General features: G+C 36.2%; 1 long non-coding RNA gene across 3 annotated transcripts in view; it reads left to right on the top strand.

Annotated features, from left to right (window-relative positions):
• The window catches only part of LOC109500553, a 141,073-nt gene extending 127,059 nt beyond the window's left edge, over positions 1 to 14,014 (top strand). For 2 of the 3 annotated variants that reach the window (XR_006598968.1, XR_006598967.1), the window contains exon 3: positions 13,686 to 14,014. This is a non-coding gene — a long non-coding RNA (uncharacterized LOC109500553). The remainder of the gene's footprint in view (positions 1 to 13,685) is intronic. The other variant, XR_002742828.2, reaches the window with a different exon arrangement.
• Positions 14,015 to 14,587: the final 573 nt, after the last annotated feature.

The raw sequence follows: 14,587 nt of genomic DNA on the forward strand, positions 1-14,587 counted from the left end.
CCTGTGAATTCTTATACTACTTCAAAGAATCCCCTTCTCAAGCTCCTTTCTCTCCACAAACTCCCAATACTTTCTGCTTCCATTGGTCTTTTTCAGTTCTCAGGCCATGATTTTGACCATGTTTGGGATGAAGTAGTCAGAAGACATAGAAAGAAAACATAAAAATAATATGTGTTGGCTTTTAGAACTACAACTTCTAGCAGCAAAAAAAGTTCCCTTACTCTTACTTTTTTCTTCTTGTGAGCTCCCTTAGCTGCCACTGTCACCATGACAACAGAGTGACCTCAGGGCTTGGGAAGGAGAGATTGGAGAAAAGAAAGGGGGGAAGGGAAGACAAATTCTGCACTTTCTTAGCATTAGCAGTTCCCTTTGCAATTCTCAAAATAGAATAAGAGGGCTCTGAAGCATTCTGTATGCACCACAGTGCTCATTTCTGGGTTTCTGTATGTGTTAAATACAAGCTGGGAGATATATGTGTATCTCAGGCCAGGAAATACACAGTGGGAAAAAAAAAAAAGAAAAAGAGAAAGAAAGAAGAAAGGAAGAAAGAAAGAAAGAAAGAAAGAAAGAAAGAAAGAAAGAAAGAAAGAAAGAAAGAAAGAAGAGAAAAGAAAAGAGAAAAAGGAAAGGAAAGAGTAAAAAAACACCAGTTTAGTAGTACTTCACAATCCATTGTCCTTCCTTGATTCCTGCTGATGTTTATTTTCAGTATTTAAATGGCTGTTCCATATATTTTATTCAACATTTATAGTTATATTCAGTGGAAGAAACAGAGTGGAGTGTGCTCTCTCCCTCTTACTTGGAAAAGGAACCTTGAATGCAGTCTATTCCACCTTTGTTTTTAAATTTTGACCCAAAAAAAGTTTAATTTATGTTCACAAATTCGTATTTATACTTATAAAATATCATTTTAAAACCAAGTTCTTCATTTTAGTATCTATGTCTTTCAATTCTGTTTTGATATATTTGTATTAGAAAATTTTCAATTATCAATTATAATGATATAGGCTATCACTTTTTTATATGAATGAGAATGCTACTTCTAGTATGAAATACAGATTTTAGTAATGTTTCTTGTGTTAATATTTTAAAATTTTTCCACAGCAATATATCTAGAGGATATCAAGATGAGTGGGAAACTTTGCTCTGAGTCTCATATTATATTTTAAATTTCCATGAATTTTACATGTTATGATGTTATTTATTCTAATTTTAAAATGTGTTGTTTGATCTACCAACAGCTACAAAATGGGCCCTTTACACTTTAAAGTCAACTTTCATGGAGCTAAATATAAAATTCAGAACTTGGGTCACCTGGCTGGCTCAGTCAGTAGAACATGTGACACTTGATCTCATGGCAGTGAGTTTGAGCCCACATTGGAGGTAGAGTTTACTTAAAAAAAAAATAAAAAGAATAAAATAAAATTCAGAACTTCCTGAACATATATTTGTGCCAGAACAGGCTATGTCTACACTATTCAGCCAATTGCCAAACATATTCTCGTTGTACCCCTTTATATATGCCCCTTGCCCTTTATTTCTCTCCCCTCACCCCAAATTGACAGTAACAATTATGTTCTAACCTTCCATTTGCCTTTAGAGTTGTCTCTACTCCAGGATCCCCATACTGTTAAGCTAATAGTCTCCTCACTAAGGTGTTCCTGAAGCCTTTTCATTGACACCCTATGAATTTGACTATTATTGTGATTATAATTACTATTTTGTCTTCAAAAACTTAATTTTTCTTCTCTCTAATCAGTTCTCCAAAGTTTATAAAAAACAGAATAAGCAAGCAGAATATAATCAGAAAAAAACATAGAATAACAATTATAATTTTTAGATATCTTTTCTAATACTTACAACTTATGCATATCTATATCTTTCACTTCATTGATTTTTTTTTATTTTATCTTAAGTGTAGAAGTCTCAAGTGTAGACATTAGCAATCTGCATATATCCTAGATAGCTTCTGATATCACCTTTCCCTGGTGACCACTATCAAAATCTTCATGTATTTCTTTCCTAAGGATGTACTCTGCTTATAATATTTTTTAAATTTTATTATTTTTTTAATTTACATCCAAATTAGCGTATACTGCAACAATGATTTCAGGGGTAGATTCCTTAATGCCCCTTACCCATTTAGCCCATACCCCCTCCCACACCCCCTCCAGCAACCCTGTTTGTTCTCCATATTTATGAGTCTCTTATGTTTTGTCCCCGACCTATTTTTATATTGTTTTTGTTTCCCTTCCCTTATGTTCATCTGTTTTGTCTCTTAAAGTCCTCATATGAGTGAAGTCATATGATATTTGTCTTTCTCTGACTAATTTCACTTAGCATAATACCCTCCAGTTCCATCCATGTAGTTGCAAATGACAAGATTTCATTCTTTTTGATTGCTGAGTAATACTCCATTGTATATATACATCATATCTTTTTTTTTTAATTTGTTTAATGTTTATTTATTTTTGAGACAGACAGAGACAGAGCATGAATGGGGGAGGGTCAGAGAGAGAGGGAAACACAGAATCCAAAGCAGGCTCCAGGCTCTGATTTGTCAGCACAGAGCCTGACGCAGGGCTCAAACTCACAGACCATGAGATCATGACCTGAGCCAAAGTCGGAGGCTCAACCGACTGAGCCACCCAGCCACCCCACACCATATCTTCTTTATCCATTCATCCATCGATGGACATTTGGGCTCTTTCCATACTTTGGCTATTGTTGATAGTGCTGCTATAAACATGGGGGTGCGTGTGTCCCTTCGAAACAACACACCTGTATCCCTTGGATAAATACCTAGTAGTGCAATTGCTGGGTCATAGGGTAGTTCTTTTTTTTTTTTTTTTTTTTTTTTTTTTTTTGAGGAACCTTCATACTATTTTCCAGAGCGGCTGCACCAGCTTGCATTGCCACCAACAATTCAAAAGAGATCCTCTTTCTCCACATCCTCACCAACATCTGTTGTTAATGGTAAGCCATTCTGACAGGTGTGAGGTGGTATCTCATTGTGATTTTGATTTGTATTTCCCTGATGATGAGTGATGTTGAGCATTTTTTCATGTGTCAGTTGGCCATCTGGATGTCTTCTTTGGAGAAATGTCTATTCATGTCCTTTGCCCATTTCTTCACTGGATTATTTGTTTTTTGGGTGTTGAGTTTGATAAGTTCTTTATAGATTTTGGATACTAACCCTTTATCTGATATGCCGTTTCCAAATATGTTCTCCTGTCAGTTGGAAGAATGCAAATATCTTCACCCATTCTGTCAGTCTTTTAGTTTTGCTGATTGCTTCCTTCACTGTGCAGAAGCTTTTTATATTGATGAGGTCCCAGTAGTTCAGTTTTGCTTTTGTTTCCCTTGCCTCTGGAGACGTGTTGAGTAAGAAGTTGCTGTGGCCAAGATCGAAGAGGTTTTTGCCTGCTTTCTCCTCAAGGATTTTGATGGCTTCCTGTCTTACATTGATGTCTTTCATCTGTTTTGAGTGTATTTTTGTGTATGGTGTAAGAAAGTGGTCCTGACTCATTCTTCTGCATGTCGCTGTCCAGTTTTCCCAGCACCACTTGCTGAAGAGACTGTCTTTATTCCATTGGGTATTCTTTCCTGCTTTGTCAAAGATTAGTTGGCCATATGTTTGTGGGTCCATTTCTGGGTTCTCTATTCTGTTTCATTGTTCCGAGTGTCTGTTCTTCTGCCAGTACCATACTGTCTTGATGATTACAGCTTTGTAGTGTAGCTTGAAGTCTGGGATTGTGATGCCTCCTGCTTTGGTTTTCTTTTTCAAGATTGCTTTGGCTATTCGGGGTCTTTTCTGGTTCCATACAAATTTTAGGATTGTTTGTTCTAGCTCTGTGAAGAAAGCTGGTATTATTTTGGTAGGGATTGCATTGAATATGGAGATTGCTTTGGGTAGTATTGACATTTTAACACTATTTGTTCTTCCTATCCAGGAACATGGAATATTTTTCCATTTCTTTGTGTCTTCTTCAATTTCCTTCATAAGCTTTCCATAGTTTTCAGCATACAGATATTTTACATCTTTGGTTGGGTTTATTCCTAGGTATTTTATGGATTTTGGTGCCACTGTAAATGGGATCAATTCCTTGATTTCTCTTTCTGTTTCTTCATTGTTGGTGTATAGGAATGCAACCGATTTCTGTGCATTGATTTTATATCCTGCAACTTTGCTGAATTCATGAGTCAGTTCTTCTACTTATAATACTTATGTGGATTATTTGAGGGTGGATTTATGAGTGTGTGTGTGTGTGTGTGTGTGCATGTGTACTTGTGTGTGTTTGCCTGTATGTGAGTGCACATATGATCATAATAATTGTTAGACACAATCATTATAGATAAAAGCCCAATGGTATAGTATGTGTCAGAACTCTATTTTAGGTCTTTCCTTTGACCACACACGCACACACACACACACACACACACACACACACACAATTTCATCATGAACTTTTATTTTACCCATTAAAGTATTATTTTACCCTTTACCCATTAATGTGAAGACGTTAAGGATATAATTCAAAACCTATCTTTCTAAATGCAAAGACAACCCTCTTTATCATGGTGATGGATAAACTCTTCATATCTGTTCAGTTTCTTCAGACCCATTAGTATGATGGGTCTATTGTATTTCTTGGAGTCACAAAGCTGTCCTTACCTCTTCCTCGTGGAAGATTTTATCACTGAATCAATCAATTGAAGAAAAATCAGTGGATAAATATGTAAATGTATATTAAAAAAATTATGTAGTAATGTATGGTTATACACACACATGTCTGTGTGTGTGTGTGTGTGTGTGTGTGTGTGTGTGTGTGTGTTACTAAGTGACTAAGTATATATAGTTACTAAGCATTATCTAGAGATCAGGGCTTAGACATGAGGTCTTCTTTACAACTACAATACAGAGTCCTTACTCACAAGGAAGAACTGGATTTCCTAGGATTCATCTGGTATGTATTACTGTGCTGGATTCTGGCTATTGCATAAATTTGTGGTTAGTTCAAGTCATGCTTTGTAATTGTCTTTACTTCATGTTAAAACAAAACAAAACAAAACAAAACAAAACACTATAAACCTCTGAACTTCAAAAATCTCTGAGTCCTAAAATATTTCACCAACAATGTAAGCAGGAAAAGACAGTTGGAGAGAAAGTGTTTAATTTCTTCTTCATGTTAAGTCCAATAACTAGGAGGCCCAAGAAAACTCTAAATAAGTAACCATGATTAGAATGAAAATACAAGATCCATAAATGTTAGTTGTTTATTTTACCCTGACCTGGTATATTTCTATCTACAGTGATGAGTGATCTAAGAAAGAAACACACACACACACACACACACACACACACACACACACACACATCCTGGACAATGTGATAAAACTAGTTATCACTAAATACTTAATTTGTATTAAGCAAAATACAAGCAAAATAATTGTGATTTCCTCAAAATTCCTTGATCACCCACATAGAGGTTCATGTAACTAATGTAACAATGCAGTATATGTTTAGTAAATTGCAAAGAAATCATGTGCCATATTCATGGATTTATGAGTAGAATGAGCAGAGATGGGGATAAATCAGTAGACAGGACTCATGTCAACTTTATGTCTATGTATCAGAATGCTACTAAAGAATTTTGAAATAAAAAAGACCAAATTATAATTTATGTACTTGTGTGGGTTATTTAAATAAGCATAGGGAGATTGATGCATTTCAGTCACTTTTACAAAATGGAATATTGAGCCACCCACATGACATCCACTCCACTGTGCACGGAGGATACACAAATGTTCTGAACAGATGAAGATCCTGTTGCTTCAGATACAGCAACCAGTGGTCATTCTGACGGATAGAGAAGTGATTTCCATTGCCATAGATATTATGCAGTATAAAAAGTAACAGTAAAGAATGTTATGGACTGAATGTTTGTGCCCCCCCACCCCCCTCATATGTTGAAGACTTACTCCTCAATGAAATGGTACTTTTGGAGATAATTGGGTTTAGAGTAGATCTTGAGGATGAGACCCCCCCCCCCTCACCGACAGGATTAACATATGTATATTCAATATGGGCACACAATTAGAAGGCAGCTGTCTACAAGTCAGTAGGCTGTATACAACTCACTGTTGGTGCCTTGATCTTGGGCATACCAGCCTCCAAAAGCATGAGAAAAAAAGTCTGTTGTTTAAATAATCCAGTCTGTGCATTTTGATATACTAGCCTGAGCTAAGACACAGGTCTAGTAGAAGGAGGCAAAAACAAAACAAAACAAAAAACAACAAAACAAAACAAAAGTTGTAGTGCCACAACATAAGCCTCAACATGAAAACATTTGAAGCATTGTGGAAATATTAACTATTACATAAATTACATCTAGTTTCTGAGATCACTGTATGCCATATTCATGAGTGCTGAATTTATTAACTATTCATCAACTTTATTGGGAGTATCAGTCTTAGGAATGCTGTATATACAATTGTCAAGACTTAGGTCTGAAAAGGTGCTGAAATAAAGCCTGGAGTTCAAGGACAGAGGCCATGTAAGCAAAGGAAAATTAGAAAGCAAGCCAACACTTCCTTCCCATCAAAAGTGGCCACAGGTTTTCAGTTGACAACCTTCTCTTCACCCACTTAAACCTCCCTGGAAAGCTCTGAGAGTTAGACCATAAAGGTACCCCTGAATTCATATTCTAATTGTCTCTTCATAGACTTTGTGTATTATTTCTCCAGTTTTTTGGGGTCCTGGTAACTGAATTTGATTTTTTTTATGTTCTTCCGTGTAATGAATGCTTAAATGTTAAATATAAAAGTTTATTGTTTTTTCCAGAACCATTATTTCTGACTTTTTATTTTGTAAAACAAGTCTTTTTTTATCAGCCACATTATATTGAGATTTTAACTAAATATTATTATTATTATTATTATTATTATTATTAATTTTAAGTAAGCTCTACACCCAGTGTGGGACTTGAATTCATGACCCTGACATCAAGAGTTGCATGCGCTAACGACTGAGCCAGCTGCATGCCCCAAGTAAATATTTTGAATGTAAACATATTACATTAAATTTGAGTAAAAGAGAAATTATCACCAAAAGTTCTTATCGTTGTCTACTCTTAATATTTTACCAAGCATGCATTTTTTAATAATTCAAAATTTTCTAGTTTTATTGAATAATTGACATATAACATTATGTAAGTTTAAGGTATAAACATGTTTATTTGATACACTTAAATATTTCAAAATGATTATTATCATAACATTAGCTAATAATCAGTCATATCACATAATTACCATTTTTTGTGGTTGAGAACAAAAGATCTTAAGCAACTTACAAGTAAGAACCATTCTACTCTCTGTTTCTATGAGTTCACCTTTTGGAATCTATATACAAGGGATATCATACAGTGTTTGTCTTTTTCTGACTTATTTCACTTAGCATAATGATCTCACGTTTTATCCAAATTGTTGCAAATGGCAAAATTTCCTTCTTATTGTCACTAAATAATATTCCATTGTACACATTTATACCATGTTTGCTTTACCCATACATACATTGACAGATGTACACTATACAACTGTAATAAAAGTTTTTATAGTATTTCATTGTATTGATGGGCCACAGTGATTTTCCAGTTTACCATTCTTTCTTGATATTTCAATATTTAGGGAATTTTTGTCTGTTATTATTATCATTGTTTGATACAAGAAACAATGTTGAAACAAACATACTCAAACATAAAATAAACATATATGTTAATATGTATACATTTTTGTAGCAGATTCTTAGGGCCAGAAGGTGTTCATTTAAAATATTGCTGGATATTGCCAAAATTGCTTTTAAAATCTTCTCATGTCATAAGATAGCATGATTGTTTTACTCATTTTTCTATATGGGCTCAGAAACATTTTGATATTTATAAGATATAACCCCACTTATAGCTTTGAATAATTTAACTATTTTGACCATTTCATTACTCTGTTTTTACCTAAATCTTTCTCATCTGCAAAATTATGCTAGTCCCCACCTAAACCACAGGAGAACAGGAGAGAACAGAGGAACAGAGCTGAGCAGAGAAGACAATGTTGGGGAAAATACTCTAATGTTGCTTCCTGTAGATTTTGTTTTTAGAATGCTGCCCAGGTGTTACACAGCTATATTTTAAGTATGAAGGTATAAAACAATACATTATTACAGTTACATACAGAAGCAATTAGTTTATTTTTCATGTGCATGGCAAAATCCTAGAACATGTGAGCCAGGTCTCTTGTAAAGTTTAAGAATATCCTGGGGCGCCTGGGTGGTTCAGTTGGTTAAGCGTCCGACTTTGGCTCAGGTCACGATCTCGCTGTCCGTGAGTTTGAGCCCCGCGTCGGGCTCTCTGCTGACAGTGCAGAGCCTGGAGCCTGTTTCAGATTCTGTGTCTCCCTCCCTCTCTCTGACCCTCCCCCACTCATGCTCTCTCTCTGTCTCAAAAATAAATAAACGTTAAAAAAAATTAAAAAAAAAAGAATATCCTCATGGACCCAGGATTCATCTGATTTCTATATTTACATTCTTAATTGGTAACTTTCTACTGTTTCCTCCAATCCTCAAGTATGCTTTGAGGAAGGACATCAGGATTCTGCTCAAATGCCCAGACAGAAGGCAAATTTTCATCACAAACCACTTGACATGGTTACTAATTCTTTAAAAGTCCTTTACCTGTCTTGCTTTCTCCTTTGTTCCCTGTATGTTCTTCCCATCCTACAGCAATGCATTACATGAGCACAACTGAGGTCTTATGTTGATTCTAACTTTGGTTCTGTCCCTGAGTGTCAGTTCACATGTTATAATAGATTCTGTCTGGGCTATCATTAAGCCATTGGCAAAAATGTCCTTTTGTAGATCTAAAATTAGAAAAGAATGCCCCATATAGTAATTGCTGGAAGGACAGAATCCTCTAAGGAAAAAAAAATGTGATATCTGGGCTTTGCAAGGACAAAGATTCAACATGTTGGTAGCTAGAACAATATTGTCACTCATGACATTGAATTGAAAAAAAAAAAAAAAGGGTATCTGTGTTAAAAGTCCATGCTCCATTCCATTGGGAAGAGGATTGTAATAGGTAGGTTAAAATAGGCCACAGAACTCTGAGTTTATCCTCAGGTAAATTGGAAGAGGACAAACACAAAAAATTATGAAAACTCCTGCAGGTCAGTTTAGCATCCTGGTAGGTGCCAGGAACCATGAAGGATATGCCTGAAGCTTGGTGTCTGATCTCACTGTACTGTTAGGAGGCACAAGGGCATTCTTGCAAGCTTATATCCAAATGTTTTTTTTAAGGAGGTTCAAAATAAATCTTAATTTTTTGAGATATAACATTGGATAATTTTAAGGTATACACATGTTAATTTGATACAAGTATTATTGTAATAGGATATTACCATAACATCAGGTAACACTTCCATCACATAACATAATTATCATTTATTTTATGTAATAAGATTTAAGATCTAGTTGCAAAGAAACTAGATCTTTAATGTTCTCATTACATAAAATAAATTATATATAGATATATATGGTACTTAGTATTATAAGTATATAATACTATATGATTAACTGTAATTATTATGTTGTACCTTGTATCCTCAGAACTCATTAATCTTCTTACTGCAAGTTTGTACCCTTTGGCCAGCATCTCCTTATTTCCCCTACACCGCAGCCCCTCATTACCACCATTGTACTCACTGTTTTTTTTTACTTCAATATTTGGAGTTTTTTGTCAAATTGGTTTCCATACAACACCCAGTGCTCATCCCAAAAGGTGCCCTCCTCGATACCCATCATCCACCCTCCCCTCCCTCCCACCCCCCATCAACCCTCAGTTTGTTCTCAGTTTTTAAGAGTCTCTTATGCTTTGGCTCTCTTCCACTCTAACCTCTTTTTTTTCCTCCCCCTCCCCCATGGGTTTCTGTTAAGTTTCTCAGGATCCACATAAGAGTGAAACCATATGTACTCACTGTTTCTATGAGTTTGACTTTTTAAAGTTCCATATAAAAGAGATATCATGCAGTATTTTTCCTTCTCTGACTTATCTCTGAATAGATGCCTTTTTTGGGGACACCATAAAACCAAAGAGAGGAAGATTTCATAATATACACAAGTATCTGGAGAAAACAGTAGACACTGAACATGTATTATAATAGAGTACAGTGCAGGTAATTCTTCTCTTTTGATCACAGTTTTATCACCATTCCTACAAAGAATCTGGAATACTTTTGGCATCAAATATGTATATGTATATATAAGTATGATTAGATTATGCAACAAAATTTTGTTAAAATGCGAATAGAGCTGATGATGTTGCTCAAACTCAATAATCTGTCAATTCAAGCTTTATGATAATCTTTATCACCACATTTATGGTGCAAGAATAGATTATATTTGAAGAATTACTTAAATAATTATCTATTTCACTTCTTCATAAAAAGCTAAAAGAACAATTATAGGATTAAAATTATATTCTTATCTTTGTATAATTTATTTGTGTAAGTTATGAGAAGTAGCATTGTTATCACCAGGAATGATGTGTTCCCACTTTACTCAATCGAGTCAAAATGGGTATTTATATGTTAAACAATTTTCCTTGGGAATTAATTTTTTTTCAGTACTTATAATTTTTAGGAGCCTACCCTTTGCATCTCAAATTTTATTTCAGAGAGCACTTCAGTGGCCATGTTCTTTCTATTAGGTTGAATACTGAGTTGCCCAAACCATGCTAATATATTCCAAATTTTCCGGTGGAATCCCCTTAGAATCTTTCATCTTTTAAAAATTTATTTCTCAACAATTTTCTGATTCATTTCTTCTGCAAACCTATATTAAAGACTTCTGTACACCAAGTTTTAGGCTTTCATTAATAGTATTTACTTGAAGGAATAATTCAAATAAAATCCACAAAATGAGACAGATTAAAAACCTGGCAGTTGTAATACAAATAGGAGTATAAGAGTTAGATATTGCAAGATTTCCCTTTGAGTGCAAGTGAGCGGGACTCAGAATATGTCATCCTCTCAACAAATCATTAAAGATGTATATTAAGGAAAAAAATGCTCAGTGTATTATATCATAATGGTCATAATCCTTATTTTGTACATATAAAAAATCTCTTTGAAAACTATATAGATATAGCCCTCATATACATTAAAAAAGAAACAAATTAACTAGATTCTCAAAAGTATATGAATAGTCTGCATCCAATTCTTCAGAATCAGGTTTAGACTTAGAGTCATCAATGTTCATAATGTTTAATGTAATATCTCTCGAAGTGTTGTTAATATAGATTGTGATGTAATGCTTCTTAATAGAATACACTTTTTTGTCCCTGAGACTTTCCTCCAAGACACTGGCACCAGTTCTGCAGAACTTCATGCTGGTGATCTAACTAGAAAATATCAATATAAGGATTTTCAGACTAAGTTTATGTGTGTATATGCAATGACGATGTGCTCTCTATGATGTTATATTAATTATAAGAAGGTTTTTTTTTCTCTATCCAGGATGAAAAATGTAATAAAATGTGCATGTTAAAATTGATGAAACTGAAAATTGATGTTTTAATTAGTTTATAAAAGGAGCACTAATTACCAAGATGATTCTTGGTGAATGCATAGTTGACTCAGATCCAGCAAGGTGAGATTCCCTAACCAGAAAGAAAGAATGGTTGCAAAAGAGGTGAGAAGGACAAATGCATATCATGGTGATTTATTAATAGAGTGGTGATTTGTGAAGAAGCAATCTCAGCCAAAAAGCAAGGCTCATCCTGTGGTGCTATCTACCTGATGAAGCATCTTCAGATTCAAATCCTGTCTATGGTTGCAAAATTCTATAGTCTAGAAACACTAGAGGTCAAGGATGTGGAGGATTGAAATAGCCTTATTTGATTTTAAACTACAATTAAAGGAAATCTTCTCTGTTACTCTGTGTCCAATACATGTGAGGGGCCTCATGGGGGATTAACATAGATGAAGTTTCCATATTCTCTGAGATTTTGGTACAGTGGGAATTCCCAAAACTTAACAGGAAACTAAACTGTGTCTGGAGAGCTGCACTTGGGAACTCAGATGTGAGGAATCAGACTTACAATGGGATGCACAAGGAAGACCACTTGGAGGATCATATCTGAGGAAGTGTTGAAGTATGGGTAACAGCCAGTTATGCAAAATGGGGAGGGCAAAGAGAAGTAAAAGCATGTCCTCATCACAGGCAAGGGCATATGAAGAGGCCAGTGGTTTCAAAGGACCTTTGGGAACAGTAATTTGTAAGGATATCAGAAGCATTAAGGGAAGAGCATGGTGGGACTAGCCAGTGGGAGAGGAAAGTCAGGAAGTATTGCGGGGGCAGCCCACAGAGGAATGCATGTGGTGTCAGGGAATTTCTAACTCCTGGGTCTTTTTCCTTGAGACGTTACTCCCTGCCCACGAGGTCTGTCAGGAAGACAGGAAGACAGTGAAAACAAGTGAGGATGGCTCCAGTCCACTGGACAGGTCCCTGGACACTACCAGGAGTGGTTCTGCACCAGAGGAGGAGCCAGGCTGGAGGGGGCAAAGAGAATTTCCAGGCTAGTGGACGGCAGGGGTCCTGAATGTCCCTGTTTGCATCCCTTTCTCCATGCCTCACAACTCTTCCTCATCTGAGTGCAGGCTCCTGTTTCTTCGCCATTTTGCATGTGTGCATAGGGTGGATATTGAATGTTGAATAGAACATTCAAAGGGACTGGGTCACAGCGCCCTCTGGCGTCCACAGATGGGAGGCCAAGAGTGGACTTAATGCTATGGGAAAGGGTCCTCGGCCGCTGAGCACAGAAGAAACCCGACGGGAGCGGCACAATTGACGCCGGCAGGGGGCGCTGAGGTACCACAGCTCGGTAGTGGGGGCGCCTCTTTCAGGCCATTTCTCACTGGAGCATATATCCTCTGTGCATCTCCTCTTAGAAGCTCTTTGATTTTCCAACACAAACCTCGTGATTTTTTCCATTGTCTCACAGAACAGAATTTTCTTGCTGCATTATCTTCATCTGCTCCTTGTGGGGCTGAAGTAGTAATAGTTAGCCAAACCTAAATATTGGTATATTATTAATACTTCATATGTCAAGGATAAATTGTATGTAGATGAGCATAACAAACTTGGCCTACAGACTTGGACGAAAGCTGATATAGCTTCTGAAACCTCAAGCTGCATCCCGAGGATGACCCTAGACTCCCTCTTCCTTCCCCACACTTGACCCCACCCCCACACTGTCATTAAAGTGCCTGAGAAAACTCAGCCAAAAGCATTTTCTGTTTGTTGCAGCCAACTCCTGATGATAAGGGTCCTGGTTTTCCAGTCTATGTGGGAAGGTAGGAGCCTAAGTTTGATAAGTGCTTGTTAACAAACCTAGATGGGTTCCATATGGACCGAACCATCCTCCCACTGTTTGTTATTTTTCACTTCCATGACTCTACTGAGACCCTGCTCAAACCCTCCCTTCTCCCTCATTCTCCTTTAAAAAGACCATTCACTTCTGAGTAAATACAAGTTGAACTCAAATCACACTGGACTCTTCTCACTATTGCAGTGGTATATTTCTAATTAAAATCAGTCCTTGCCACTTTAACTAGTGCCCAACTTTGTTTGCCTTTGACAGTTTTGGCCTCTACAACTTGGATCTGTATTGTAACCACCATTAGACCCTCCTCAGACATGACAACTGGACTTCTCAGCTGCATAGAGACCTTTGTATCATCTTCAAACTTCTTGTTCCTATGGTGGTAAGTCCAAGTCCTGATCTAATGCTCTGGACAAATGTCTGTTGAAGCGTGATGAGGAATAATTTTGTTTCTTACAATTTTGAGTACATACTGGAACTAAGTTAGACAACCTCCCCACTCGCCCCAGACTTCTAATGAAAAGAATCTGCTTGAATGGATGTCCCTGATGGCTTCTTGTTTTGAGTAGGGCTCATACCCTGACTCCTGAGCTAGAACAAAGTTTTTTTTTCTTCCTGCCTCTTTTTTCTAACTGACATATAACATATTAATTTTAGGTGTACAACATAATGATTTGATATGTATTTTTTATTGTGAAAAGATTACTATAATACATTTAGTTAACATCCATCATACAAAGGTTTTTCTTGTGATGAGAATTTTTAAGATTTACTGTTTTAACAACTTTCAGATATACAGTACAGTACTGTTAACTGTAGTCACCATGTTGTATGTTATACCCTCACGACTTATTTATCTTATACCTGGAATTTTCTACCTTTTGATTATCCTCACCCATTTCACCTATCCCCAAACCTCCACCTCTGGCAACCACCAATTTATTCTGTCTATTGGTTTATTTATTTGTTTGTTTGTTTTAGATTTCACTTATAAATGAAATCATACAGTATTTGTCTTTCTCTGTTTGACTTATTCCACTTAGCTTCATGCCCTCAAAGCCCATCCATGTTGTCACAAATAGCAGGATCTCCTTTTTATGACCAAATACTATTTCACTGTGTGTATGAGAGTGTGTGTGTGTGTGTGTGTGTGTGTGTGT

This window comes from Felis catus, chromosome B3 (genome assembly GCF_018350175.1).
Source record: "Felis catus isolate Fca126 chromosome B3, F.catus_Fca126_mat1.0, whole genome shotgun sequence".
NCBI classification, from domain to species: domain Eukaryota; kingdom Metazoa; phylum Chordata; class Mammalia; order Carnivora; family Felidae; genus Felis; species Felis catus.